This window comes from Gymnogyps californianus, chromosome 17 (genome assembly GCF_018139145.2).
Source record: "Gymnogyps californianus isolate 813 chromosome 17, ASM1813914v2, whole genome shotgun sequence".
NCBI classification, from domain to species: domain Eukaryota; kingdom Metazoa; phylum Chordata; class Aves; order Accipitriformes; family Cathartidae; genus Gymnogyps; species Gymnogyps californianus.
Genome location: NC_059487.1, coordinates 5,759,742 through 5,774,649, shown reverse-complemented (window position 1 = coordinate 5,774,649; position 14,908 = coordinate 5,759,742). Strand labels below are relative to the sequence as shown.

The following is a 14,908-nucleotide window of genomic DNA, read 5'->3' as shown; positions in this document are numbered from 1 at the left end:
CCTTTTTTTTTTTCTCTTTGTTTTTTAAATCATCAGTTTCATTCTCAGACAATCTCTTTGCTGCAAAAAATAAATGTGTCTTCAGATTAAGAGCTCTGTCTTGGTTTAAAAGCTACTGGGATCATGGTCCAAATAAGTGCTACCTCCATGTGCCCTGCAACCATAAATCCTGCCTGTGCTCCCTGGCTGCCAATTTCTCCCACAGCCAGCCAAACTCTGATCCTGAGTGATAAATATCAAAGGGCTTATTTTTGCAATTAATAAACTGGTTAACAGATGTGCTTCTGAATTTCCAGAAAACTCACCGTGTGACCAAGGAGTGGGGCTGGGGGGGGTGGGTTGCCTTGTGTACAGGACGAAGGCAGCTCTGTGGCTCTGGGCTCAAACCAGCCCAAATCACTGCGCCCCAGCCCCTCTCTCTTCCAAGGACACACACAAACCGTGCACAAAGTTTCTAACTAAAAAATTAAAACTGAATGATACCGTAATTTCAGATAAAAAGGTGCCCTCAGTAGTTATATATATCTATCTATGTGCATTTGTGCAAAGGCAACAAAACACACCAGCAAACACCCAACACCATCGCATCTTTGAAGGGAAGGGAAGGAAGTTGTGTCTATTAACGCAGGGAGAGAGAAGGGATGCAGTTAGATATTGCAGGCGAACAACAACTGTTAAGACTGACTGAAATCAAAACTGCAAGAAATCTTTCCTGCTGGGTCCACGCCACAAGCGTTTCCCATCCCAGCGCTGGTGGCAGGAGGCGGGGAGGGGGCACATTACGCCTGGCAGAGCCCTGAGAGCCGAAGCCCCGGGAGCGGAGCCTGTCCCTGGCCAGGGTGGGTTTGTGGGCTCACTACAGGGCTCTGCTGAGCTCTCAGTGTGGTGGATTAATTATTAGTCACACCATACATAGCTGCTGTCACCCTTCGCTTTACATACCTGAGACTAACATCAGGTAAGTGCCACCATGAGACTGTCTCTTCAGCCCCGGCTCCTCACCTTGTTTCTCAGCTCATGGCTGAGTCCTCATCTGCTCGGGCTAGGAATGAAAATAAACAGAGAATTGCAGCTCTGCTGCCAGGCAGGCAGAGGGGACAGCTTCACGTCTTCACTTGGGTTCGGTTACAGCAGCAACAAAGTTATAACAGGAACTGATATTTTTATTCTTTTCATTTGCATTTGAAATGTCACCCTGGGGACATTATTATTATTGTTATTATTGCAAATGCGCGCCTTGATCTTTTCCAATCATGACCGTGCCGCACACACAGGTACTGAGACTGATCTCCTGCCTCGCAGAGACTGGCCATCCAAATTCATTGCCTGACAGAAATTAATTGGGGTGGGAGGGAAGCTGACACGCTCCACCTGAGGAGCGTGTTATAGATCCGCTTCTGCACTCAGGTCCACTTAGACAGCTCTTAAAATCAACTTTGCAACATTAAAGTTCCTCCTGGGTGTTATGATTTATTAATGATTAATTACTACATAGCCCAGAGCAGAGGTTTCTATTTTCAAAATATTCTTGTTGCTAGTAATTTTGGAGTAACGCCCATGGGAGGACTGTCACGGCTGGGACTCTTTCTTGTTAGGTGCTCTACAAACATGGGACGGGAGGATAATTACAGCCACACCCCGGAGGAGCTGAATGCTGAGCTAAAGCCTGGTTTTCTAGGAGACCTCACCGGCCCCCCTGCACCCAAAAACCTTATTGCAGCAGCAAGAGGGCCTCATGTGAGCAACGCGTGTGGCCAGAGTAGGTGCAGTTGTTATTACACATGAAAAGAGTCTGGGTCCTGGAAACGAACCCTTGGATTTTTCCCAGGGCAATGTGCTTGTAGGGGAATAACAAACAGAAGATCACAGGGGGCTTTGTCAGGTCATGCACCATCTGGTCTCTCATTCTTGGCTCCAGCAAGACTGAAGGGCTTGTCTTCAGCCCACCATCCCTCTTGAAAATGGTTAACATATGTGAAGGCTCTTGGCAGTCCCCCATGCTGGCCAGGGAGAACAGGGCTTTGGGAGGAAACTGAGGCACACGGGGATGAGCTGGTCTCCTCTGACCCTCTGGGTTAATGCTGCACCAGAAAGACTTGGGCGCTCAGATCTGTGCTCAGCTCACCAAACTGAGCTGGAGTTCATCTCGCTGTCTCAGATGATGCTGTGATGTGGAAAGATGTGGGCTGGTGGGGCAGCGAGCAGAGGAGAAGACACCGGTTGCACCGAGCGGTGATGACCATCAAAGAGCTGCTCCAGCCACAATCCTTCCCCACGCCTTGCCAAGCGCTGTTGCTCTGTGTCTGGCCGGCGATGGCTGGTACCATCTCAGCACGCCAGCAGGATTGTCCTCTCCTGGGCAAACCGACCCGGCTCCCTCTGGTTTTGACGGCTGCCGGAGCTCTTGCAGCTCTGCCATCGCAAGTGCTTGCTTGTGGCAGGTAACGGAGACCCACTGCCGGAAAGGGCTGGGATCTGTAGCAGTGCTTTTATTTCAGATGTTCACATTCTTTCCTCCTTGAAAACACTCTATTTCTTCCTCCTCAGCAGGGGGAAAGAAAAAAAAAAAAGGCTGCAGGAAAGGATCTGGAACATGCTAATAACTGCACCCGCCTCTTGGGGCATGTATCAATCTTCCCATGACGTTCCCATGGAGATGACCCAATACGCCGTTCTCCCCTCATTCCCTTTCAGAGCTCTTTAACCTGCCGCACAGGCAGGAAAAGTTTATAAAAACAAATCTCTGCAAATCCAGCTTGCAGACGTTCTTTTGGGAAGGGAGATGCAGAGCCGTCGGGACTTGGGCTGCAGCAGGGCTGCCCTCTGCTCCGCTGGAGAGAGGCAAAGCAGCGCACAGGAGGGGAGGTTCAGCCCCTTGGGAGGAAGGGAAAGGCCAAAGGAGAGGGGGACACCCATCTGCTGCCTGGGGTGTCCCAGGGAAGATGCGGGGTGACCTGCACCCACGCTTACCCCGGCACTATGTCGCTGCCTGTCCCAGCTGCTTCCCTGCAGACTCTGGAGTGAACGGCAATGATCTCGGGGAGCTCCTTACGCCGGCCTCGGGAGAAAACGTCATGCAAAAGTCACGGCTACATCTGCTGAGGGACTGATAACCAGCGACCAGCCCCCCAGTTCTAACCAATTCTCATGGTTAGAATAAGCCCCATGCTAGCTCATAAGGACAAAATCTGAGAGAATTGGGAGGAAAATATAGCTGTTGAATGAATACATCTTTACTCAGTGAATTCCTCACTTTTTCAAGTCATCTTGGAAACTTTGGGGAAGAAACAGGCTTGAACTACATTGGTACAGATTCCCAGTGATTGCATCATAAGGCTAGCATTGCAGGTAAGAGAGCACTCTTGTTTTTAAACATGCCTGGCCTGTTGCTTCCCAGTTTCTGAGCCACTAGGATGCACCCTATCACTGATAAAAGTTTTAAGAAGAACCCCTAAACCCGCCGAAGTTGCAGTTCTTACATAACCCAGTGACCCAAGGTGTGGAGAGCTCAAAGAGCCGCCACAGAGATGCACCTGAGTCCTAGATGACCCAGGGTCAGATTTGGGCAATTCACGGTGACAAATTTAATGACTATATCCCCGCATCAAGGCAGAACCTGCCAGTGCCAACGTGACAATCCCATGGAGATTCAGCTGCAGGTACCCAAACACAGCTTGAACCCTGGAGCTCTTTCCAACTGTAGCTGGATGAGGGGCTGGGCAGGGAGCAGAGGAAAGTGTAGACACTGCGGAAAGGGCTCTTCTGATCTACATGTGGGACCTGACATCTCCAGGGGCCAGATCTGCCATGGCTTTCCCGTGAGAGCCTCTTCCCACACATGCATGATCTCTGTGCACCATGGCCCTCCCTTTGACCTCTGCCTCCTCCCCTAAATCTCTCAGCTGGTGACTCTGCTGTAACTCCCCTCACCCAACTTCACAGGCTGAAACCCTTCTGGGTAAAAAAAAAAAAAAAAAAATAAAAAAATCCTCCCTATCACCCCAGGCCCCTGACAACAACATCACTCTCCTTAAGTGTGTGTTAAATATGCTATATAAAAATAAAATGTATCTTTTCTGATGACACAGAATCCTAGTCTTAAAATGTAATTTATGAGGGAGGCATAAATCACGAATAGCTGGCATTGCTTTTGCTAACTCATGAGAAAAAGCCTTTGTTCTGAAATCTCGCCTATGGTGTTATTGGCGGCAATCATTCTCCCAAAAACCTCACCAAGTTTTATCTGAAATCCTTTACAGACATCACTTGAGTCATCATTTTGCAGAGGGCACTGCCTGCTTCCAGGTAGCATTTGGTTAATCTGGGTTTGGGCCACAAGTGGAGCAGATTTGGTAGATGCTGTTTCCCCTTTTCTCCAGCACAGATTGGACGGGGACTCTGGTTTCACTCCAAACCCACCTGAAGTTCAGCTGTTGTTTGGATCAGAAGTCAGCAGAAATACAGGTGCATTTAGCAGGATTTTTTTCACATGATTCTCCCCCTGCCCCAGCAAAGAGGTAAGCACTGAGTGTTAAGTGGGGTGGGGTGGTGAGATTTAGCTTTAAAAATCATGAATTTTCATCACAAAAGAGAATATTTGCAGAGTTTAATGAAAACAGATATTGAAATCTGCTACAAGGGGCTTTGAACACCTAACACTTGCTATTTCCTTTGAAAGTCATCGCCCTAGGATCGGCTCAAGCCATCCCTGCTCTGTTCCAGCGTTAACTGAATCCCCTGCCCTGTACCCATGAGCTGCCCCATCATTATGTGTACGTCTGTCAAAAATACACCACAGTTCAGTCTGAAATGCCCTGTTTGCAGAGCAGAGCTGATCGGCTCTGACTACGCACGCTTTGTTTTTCAAACACGGCTTAAATCAGCTGCTCAGGAGGCCAGCAAGATGAGCTGAGCTCGAGTTTTCTACCTCCAGTCCCTTTCACTACCAGAGCCCAATACTGACTGACTCTCTGCCAAGGGAAACTCTAACTTTCTACTTCAGAAAAAACACCACCAACAAAAACGGGGCTACAACTTCCCACATTTTCTTTTGTACCGCAGTGGTGGATGGATGCTCCTGGACACGCTTAATGTGGGGCTCCACCACTCCCTATCTCCACCTTTCGCTATTCAGCTGCCTGCCCTCTTACTCCAACACTGAGACCTGATCGATCCACATGGTCCAAAGATTTATCCTACTGATAAAGCCAGTGAAGTGACAGAACTGATGCTGAGGGAGGCTGGGGAGTAGCACTGCTGCAGGGGGCTTCGCTATCAGGTTGGATGATGAGTTGATCTGTAATCCTGACAGAGAGCTGACCCTGCTGCAGGGGAGGATGAGCGACACAACCTCCAGAGAACATCTCCAGCCTTGTTTTCACTCAGATTCCTTCAGATCCACTGGGTTCATGCTTGTAGCAAGGTGGTGAATAGGTTTCTAACCCTGTTACAGTCACAGAATGAAGGGATTCAGCTGCTGCATGAAGGTGTGGAGATACCCCAGGAGCAGCTGGCAATAGAAAAGTCCCAAACTGGACATGTCAGCAGCATGATGGCACAAAGGCTGTGCCAGTCTGCAGAGGTGGTGTCCATGCAACTGCATCTCCCCAGACACTGCAGGGCATTTGACATGAAGGGTGGCAGAGCTGGAATGTACCAGGATGGGTGCCATTACGTGGTGGGATGCAGCAGAGGCCCTTGCTGATGCACTGTCGCCCTGCGGACCAGCACACTCTCTTGCCACGGGCATTGCCACATGGCAGGTTTCACCCTTCTCTGGGCTATGGCGGGAGCCGTCAACGGGGAGAACCAGACAGACAGAGTGAGAGGGAAGTCATGCCGTGTCCGAGACTCTCCGCTCGAGTCTCTCCGCTGGCCCAGGCAGGACATGGGAGAAATCCCTGAGCAGATGGAGAAAGCCCTGGCAGCGCCGGCTTGTGGGAAAGGCAGGAGTGAGAGCTCCGAGCACCATCGTGTGGCACTGACCGTGTGGGTGTGCGCTCTGTACACTGCTGTACACACTGCTGTACATCCCACACACTGCCATATAGACTGTGCACTGCTGGACAAACTAGACTGCGTGCTGCTGTACACACTGTGTTCTGCCCTAAGGACTGCACAGTGCTGTGCAAACTGCGCTGCACCTTGCTGTACCTACCACTGCTGTACAGACTGCACGCAGCACGCTGCTGTGTGTGCTACACACTGTCATACAGGCTGCATGCTGCTGTGCACATCTGCATGCTGCTTTGCAGACTGAACTGTGCACTGCTATAGGGGCTGCAGTAGGTTTTTTTTGACATCCCATCACCCACACACCTCCACTCTTCCCACCCAGGCTTAGTAGCACCAGGCAAGCGTTTGCCCCACCTTTAACCGTGGGAATCACTGTACAATATTCAAAGAAATTCACATTCACTGAAAAGGCCAGTTCTTTGGCTTCTTACAAGCACAGTTACTCTGGGCCAGCCTGGCAGCACCCTCTGTGCCACTGCCGGCGCTGGCAGGGCTGGCACAGGCAGACCTGCTCCCTCCCCTTCCATTACCATAAATCAAACCTCAGCAAAAAGCTTTGATGAGTTTTACAGAAAAAGAAACTAAAGCCTTGTGTCAACCTCTGCAAGAGGGGCACTGTCCCCAGATTATTGCCTCCATCTCCTTTGCTGGGATGCTTTGACCACCCTCCATCTGCAGCCTCACAGCCCCGTGCTCCAGGTCAGGCAATTCCGTCATTTTAAGCAAACAGTTTAATTCCAGTGTTGCCCTCCATTGGGATTTGGCTAGGAGTTTGTGATGCTCCAGGGGTATCTTAAAGTGCACAATTCTGGAGTTAGAACTTAGTGCAAAAAGTAAATTATCTTTCCTTAATAGAAAAATAACAGAGAAAAGAGAAGAGAGGTTCCTGTTGATTAGTTGACAGTAGAAAGGAGCTCCAAATTGAAAGCAAGCCTAGGGCACAACTGCACCTCCTGATCCTGAGCCTCTTGGGTGTTTCAGGGGTCATGTAACATCCCAGACTTCCCTGTGCATCTGAGGGAGAGCAGAGAGGCTGCTTTATTTCACATCTCTCTGCCTCAGTTTCCCCCCAGGAAGGCGAGGAGCACCGTGCTGCCCCACGGCTGGTGACGCTTTGGGACACAGCGGTGGGAAACCCAAGGGCAAGGCCTATTATAGCGAAACTTTCCTCTGGAATCGAGATTTATGGCATAACCACGGGAGGCTGCAGGGAAGGAGAAGGAAGTATGGCTGCAGACTCCCAGAAGATGGCACTCGTGGTCTTCAGATCAAGCCCCACCTCACTGAAGATGGCTCCCTGCGAGGGAGTCGATAAATAGCCCTGGACAGGCTGTCAGCCTGCGTGATTTAGGGACCAGAAATAGTGAAACTGTGGAGGTTTCTCAAAAATTAATTTTTCTAAAATGGGAGAAAGATGAAGCTAAGTAATTTTTTTCCTGCCTCCCTTGCAAGCCTCTTCCCTACGAGGAAATAAAATTTAACTCCTTTGCTGTTGCTGCCCCGGCAGGGTCAAGGTGGCCTTTGGTGGGGAACAATCCGGCCTGTCCTGCCACTGCGCATTAGTGGCTGTCACACTGCTGTGCGCTGCTGGCCAGACCGACACAGGGTGCTCAGCCTGGGGCATCTCACACCTTCACCACTGTGGTCCACAGGGCAGAGCCGGCTGACACATTACAGCAACATTGCTCCACAGGATGGGGCAGGCAGCAAAGCTTTCATCCAGTGTCATCAGGACAGGGCTAATTTAAGAGGGAAGAGGTAATTACCAGAGCTACATTTTGGCTAAGGTCCTGAGGATCCCCCTCCCGCAATTTTAGATCTGCGGGTCCTATTAGTCTGGTTTACACATCAGCTCTAAAGACACACTTTAGCTTTAAGTTTAAGCATAAGGTGTTGCAAATAAGGTGCTGCACAACTGCTGGCCTCCTGTTCTTCCTCACCATGACAGCTTGGGCACAGATTTACTGAGAAGTCTACAGGGTGATCCTCCTCCTCATACACATCAGGGCAGCACCTACCCTGAAACTCTCAGGATTTCTCTAGCTCCTGTTGTGTTACATTAAGACTTTTTCTACTTGGATCTCCCTTGCGTCCTACAGAGCCTGACAAGCTGGGTCCCTTGGTGGAAATGGGCTTTGCTTGGCTCTGCACCCAGAGCACAGCCATGTGCTGTTCGTGAAAGGTGGCCCCGAGGGTCATATGTGCCAGTAAATAGGAAAAGCAAAGGTGGCTCATGCTAAACCCTTCAAGCCCAGGCAGGGCAGGGGGCGAGGGCAGCCAAGAGGACAGGAGAGCTGCCCTCTGTGGGCAGCTCTGTGGTTAAAAGGCAGAAAAAGCATTGCATTATTTTTACCACTGCCCCAGGCCTTGAGGATGGTGATGGGTACAAGGTGCCAAGCCCCTTGCAGGGCACAGATGTGCTCAAGCCACTGAGATGGGCTGTTATGATGCATGAGATGAGTTGTGGTACAGGCTTGTGGGGATGCTCGGAGCCTCTGGCATAGGAGAGATGATGTGGATTAATCATCAAAAGAGGAAGAGCTGTGCCAAGGATCAGAGCAGAAAAATCTGACCTCTCCATCTGAAAGACCTGCAAAATGGTCATTATGGGCTCATGTCCTTGAGGCAGAGATGGGAGGGGATGTAACCCAGCCCTGCCATGCTGGGTCAGGTCAGGTCTGCCTGCAGGAGCATCCTCTCCCCTCCAAGCTCTGGGACAGAAGCCCAGGGAAGGAACAGGAGAACAAACAAAATTGGCTCTCTCCTCCCACCACCACAACCCGCTCAGTGTAAATTATGCCCTAATTACTGAGCGCCGACTGCCCCCTATAAATTATGGATCTGTCACTGTTTGTTCCCCCAGGAGGGGCTGGGTAATTTTTGCGGTGTCTCTGCAGCTGCACTCCTCCTCGCACAGCAGTGCCTGTGCTGATCAGCCCTGTGAAAGCATTTTCAAACAGGGATTTTTTTTTTCCACCATTCCTGCTTTGCTTTTAACAACTATTAATTGTGTAATAATTTAACAATTATTTGCTGCTGGTTTGAGTGTTCCCTCTCGGTTATGGATCCTGTTGTTAATGTGCTAATCACACCTACATCCCTTCGCTTCCCTCCGCACTTGTAATCCAGGATGGTGTTATTGTTTAGTCTCCTGTAATACAGCGTGGTGTTGCTGCATGTTGCTAAGCCACTGCTGCTCTGTGCCAGACGTGGCTGCATTTCACTGGGCAAGCAAGCTGTAATCACAAAGTAGATAGATGATATTGGGGTGGAAAAAAGATAGGCTTAGTTTGAGATCTCACAGACATTGTCCAAACACAGAATAAGAGACTGTCCCAAAGAACATTTGTGCTACACCTAATATTTTCCGAGTAGTAGAGCAATGAGAGACTTGCACAAGTCCACAGAGTAAGTCAATGGCAGGGCTGGGAGTGGGCTACCAGGGTGATGGGGAAAATAGCCATTATATGCTGCATTTACATGAGGTTCTTAATTGCAGAGGTCAATCAATACCAAAAAGAAAGAATCTCATGTGATCTATACCTATGTAAAACAAAGACAAGGGAGTCCAGACCCAGGCTACTCACCATGGACCTAGTCCAGTGATGGATAAAGAAGAGAAAAAAAGACTTCTTTAAGGTAATGGAATATTGTTCTTACTAAGAGAAGTCATATTTTTAGTAAGAGATCAGGAGAAAGCATGGACTCTATAAATGCATTTGTGGGCAGACATCAAGGTGAAAAAGTTAGAGGATGGTTCTGGTCTAAGCCCAAAAGGTTGGAAACTAGATTATGAGTATATTTGGTCTACTGCACAGTGACAGGCGGCAGGGTGAGGGACTCCCCTGCACCCAGAGCCACCCCCAGCTTTGCCCAGATTATCCTCTCTGGTGCCCTCAGGCCTTCTGCTGCAGGAAGCAACTGGCACTTCACCCAATCCTCACAGATAAAGGAAAAAAATTTGGACTGCCTCTCCCTCAATTAGCAAGATGAATTGAGGCTGGGGAGAGCTGCAGTCTGTCAGACCAGATTTGATGCCCCAGTACCAGCACCTTAGCAGGAGAATAATGATGTGCAAGAGAAAAAGGGGAAACCAAGAAGTCCTACTGCACCACTATAATCAAGCACAGGAAGCATCAGGCTCAGCCACAGCGCTCTGGAGAGCGTTGGAGCCACACAGGCACCGGCTGCCCTTTTTATAGTTGCTTTCCAAGCAGAACCACGAGGAGTTTAGGTTGGGATTTACAAGGAGTACTTTCCAACTGATTGATTTTAGGAAGAGCAAAATGACACTAAAGCTGAGCAGCCCTGGGCACTTGGTGTCTTGCATTGCTCTGGAATGTGAATGGGAAAGTGAAAATGCAAGTGGGCTTGGCAAGATTTCTGAGGGAAAGACCCCAAAATACACAGCCAGCCTAGTCACTGCAGAGCTGCTCCGGCAATGCCATCACCTCAGTGATACACTGTACAACATCTCTTCTCTGGAGGGACAGGGGATCATACAGACCTCTTCTCACCCGCACAGTCTGGAAAGACAGTGCAGAGCTGTCCAATGTGTCATTTGAGAAGGTGCTTTCTCCTTGAGATTACACAATTACCAGGTATAATTGTTTAATAGAGTCACATTATCATCATCCTGCGCAAGGCAAGGGAACTGACCACATCTTTGTCAAGACAGAAATGCTAGGAGTCTGTATTAGCCAATTACTGTGACCCACAAGTGCTGTAAAAGGTGTTTTTGGTGGATGAAACTGATTTAAGGGGCTTGATAACTTGTCATTTAACAACAAAAAAATCCTTCTTTCCTTTTACAATGGCTGGAGAAGTTCTGATTTTTGTCAGCTCCCCACCTCTGTTCTAAAATCCGCAGTGAAGTCCCTTTTTCTTGCCTGTGTGGCAGCTTCTTGCTCTGTAGACCTCGATTCTGAAACACCATGTTGCTATTCAGGCTCAGGGTGCAATGAGGTCTGGTGAGGGTTTGCAAATGCCTATGAAAAATGGCCAAGCTGGGAGCATTTTCACTTGATCTGAATTACATGGTTGAGACATTTGTGCAGTGTCCAGTACTGGGAACATGAGAAATGGACTCGTTTCCTTGATGTGCAATTTCAGGACCGTTCCTGACAAACGAAGCCGTCTGCTTACCTTAATCAAGGCATCTTGTTATGGGCTGGTCCTAGAAGTAAGTATTAAACATACTGTACTGTGGCATTATTTATGACTTCCACTGACACTGCATCACTCTGTTATCCATACTTATAGAAAAAGACCCACTGTAAGTATAATTAGTTAATAAATCACCATGAGTGATAAACAGAATGATGGATGCAGGTTTCAGTTGATCACTTTTTTATTAAGGAGAGATAAATCAGCATCATATTGTTGCTGTAAACCCTTCAAATTGGTCAAAAATCTTGCCATGCTGAAATGCAGCAGGGAGGCGATTAACGTGTCAATTGTGCAGCAACAAATTGTACCTGATAATTGATATCAATCAATCCTTTTAATTTCTCTCTGATGTAATGGGTGTTATACATCATCCTGCTCTCCTGCCTCTTCAGCATGGCTTCCGCGACCTTTCCTCCACACCCAGACACCTCTCTAGGCATCTCCTCCAGCCTCAGCCCATCTCCCTGTGTCTGCCTGCTACAGCTCCTGCAAACCTTTCAGCCTTCTCCAACTGACCTTGCATTGCTCTTGGTTATTGGTGCTCTGGTCCCACCTGACACCAAGAAAGGACAGTGCAGCCCCCAGACCACCCTTTGGTTTTATTTTTGCTAACATCATCACTGTCAGAGCTACAAGCCTTAGTAAAGTTTGGCCAAAATCTTCAAAAAGGCAGAGGCTGGGGAGCAGTGATGTTAGCAGATTAAGGTGGGTCCTGCCATCCATCCAGGTATTCACCCCAGGTTGACTCAAAGTCTGGAAGTTTTGACCCGTTTTATCTAGTAAGGTGAGAAAATGGCTATAAGGAAGCAACACTCCTTCCTCCCAAGGAACAGACAGGTCAGACAGAGGAGGGGAAGCACTGCAGTTCTCTTAGAGGAAAGAGCTGAATCAGAACAAGCTCTTTGGTCTCTTGGTGATTAGCCACTACTCCAAAGTCAATCATTATTTCCTTAAGGCAGGGCTCACAGCTCTGCTTGGTGTTTTCATGATACCAAAGGAAAAAGTAACTGAATTTAACCCCCCTCCCTGCACATAATGCCCAGGGAGGAATATCTATGGAAATCAAGATCCCACTGCAATCGTGATTTACATGATGGTTGTACTGCCGGTGAGCCCATCAGCTGGATGCCCTGCTCTGCAACCTCTGGATCCAGCTCTGCAAGGGACCCTGAACCCAGTGCTAACCCAAACACTACTGGGTGGGCAGGAGCAAGCGTATACAGCCATGCATCCCTGGTGTCAGGGAAAGTGCCTTTGCCTGCATCACTTACTGTAGTATTTGGCCACACCAATGCCTCGTGTGCCTTGCAAATGCCTGTGCTTATACACAGCAAGGGGGGACCAGGAGGCGGCCCAAAGGCCCTCCCTGGGTGCCTGGGGTAGGACACCACAGGGTCAGGGCTTGCACCAAGGGCGCTACTTTAATTCACAGCTCCAATTAGATAGCTGTTTGATCTCTGTTACCAAGTCAAACAGTTTCTAGTGCAAAATTTTGCCTGCAGCTAAATGCAGGGGGAAAAAATGCTTTGGAATTACTTTCAGCTACAATTTCGCCAGGCTAAAAGAGGGAGGCTTACTATGGAGCAGCCCGAGAGCTTGGCCTGTGCTGCATGTTCAGAGGAGTCAGATGTGTGACAGGAGAGAAAAGAAGCTGCTCGGTTTGCCAGCTGGAGCAAGCTCTGTGAGTATCCAGCTATATTTAGCTAACAGTGATATACGTGCCTTTCTGCCAAGTTCCCAAGGGAGTCCGTTACTTCCTCCGTAAGACCATGCAACCTTTCACAGCCTATGTACTTGCATGACAAAGTCCAATCCTTAGGTAGAATATCATCAGGAGTAATAATTTTTCTCTTTGTAACATGCCCATACATTCACAACTCATTCGCAGCGGTCCAAGCCCTTGTTGCCACCTGTACAACAACCCACTAGAATTAGCAGGCACATTACATGCCCTGGATCACTTGTCCACTGAACCACAAAACAAAGCTGAGCAGCTCTTACAAAGAGTGGGTGGTGAGTGGGGCTTGACCTTGAGTCAAGAGTGGATCTTCAGGGCTGTAATCACTGGATCATGTCCTCAGCTGGTGGGTATCCATGTGGCTCCATGGAAGCAATGGGGCAACTTCAGCTTCCACAGGTGGAGGACGTGGGTGGCATCTCCCATTCTCACAATAGCCTGTTCTCCTGCCCCGTCCCCATTCAGCCTGTGGCTCTGGCTCTTCCTGCCTTTTTCTGTTTCATCATGGTCTCCCTCTGTGTACATCGTATCTGTCAGGTCTCATATCCCCATGACATAGCATCCTCATATTATACTTGCCATAATACAGAGAAGATGAATATTGCCCCATAAATGCCTCTTAAGTTAATGTAAAACTACATCTCGCTACATCATGTATTCAACAAGCCGTCATTTTCCTCATAAATTTTGAAGAGCATTTTAGCTTCTTGAAACGATTGGCTTGTGCGTCCGGCTGAGAAATAATCACAGCCCATGGCCTAGGCTGGATGCAGGGGCTGTAAATCATCCCAGGGCTGAGCAACCGTTCTGCCCTCCCATCCCGAGCACCCGCATTTGCTGCTGAGTGGCTTTATGGCATCAGCTCAGAATGGATGACCCTCTTCAACAGCCAGCCCTTTAAATCAGCACCAGACAGGTGTCACTCTGCAAGGAAGATAGCCTCACTTTTTTCTCAGGGTGGAAAAAAAAAAGAGGATTTCTGGTGCCATAGCATCGGTCTGCTACAACAATCATCAGTCAGGGACACATTAGACACTACAGGGCTGTTGCTTTTTATTTTACTGGGAAATTTCTGACATTTCCATCCCTGCTATGGTGAGTACACAGCACTGGAACCATTCAACTTCTGAGTATTCACCAGATTTTCCATTTTGGCATGGGGCCATCAGGGCCAGAAGCCTTCCTGCAACTAAGAGTCACACTCCAAGCTGCAAACTGTGCTACTCAGTTTTCTGTGTAAAGCAGCCAGCTTTTCAGTGGGCATGGACCAAAAGGGAGGACCTCTCACTTGGGATGCTCAGCTTGAAGAAGGCTTTCAACGTTTACTTACAGAACAGGGACCACTGACCACTTTTGACTGCACTTTCTCCAAATTGCTCTGCGTAGAAAACACTACAAGCTATAAAGATGCCCAACCACAGGGATGGACCTATGTTACTAGAAGTAATATTGTGAGCCACTCGCTCCTGTATTCTTCAGGGGTGAAGAGATCAGGGAAGCAAAAGAAGCCAAATCTTCCTCCCAACACATGCCAGACCCTTTTTCTGGTAACCACCATGACCTTTAAACCACAATAGCAGGCTGAACTCCACAGCGAATGAGTTTCCAGGCCTCCCTTGGCAGTCATCCCTCTTGACGAAATTCATCACGCACTTCGGCATGAATAGCTAGCTTCAGTGTCTGTGTTTTTGGGGAGGTTTGTCAGGAATGACACAGGATAATGTACACTGTATATGCCTGAAGTACACTTAGATACATCTTGGGATTAGTCCCTTATTTTTCCATACACAGCTTTTGCTGCCAGAGGCAGAGGAAGCCTAGCTAAAGCTGAGTGAGAGCAGACTAAATGCTCTTTTCATCACATTCTTCCTACCTGATAAAAAAATCCCTCTCTCCCCAAGCAGGGTCAGACTTGCCATGGAGCTGGACATGCCCATGGTCTTTAGGCAGCACCTCCCAGCAAAGCCCACCCAGCCCTGGCCACCG

General features: G+C 48.7%; 1 long non-coding RNA gene across 1 annotated transcript; it reads right to left on the bottom strand.

Moving 5' to 3' along the window:
- Positions 1 to 420: 420 nt before the first annotated feature.
- On the bottom strand, positions 421 to 3,055 carry LOC127023388 (uncharacterized). Its single transcript, XR_007767434.1, has 2 exons — positions 2,971 to 3,055; positions 421 to 2,542 (listed from the first exon to the last, which is right to left on the bottom strand). It is a non-coding gene; the product is annotated as an uncharacterized LOC127023388 (long non-coding RNA).
- Between the last annotated feature and the right edge of the window lie 11,853 nt (positions 3,056 to 14,908).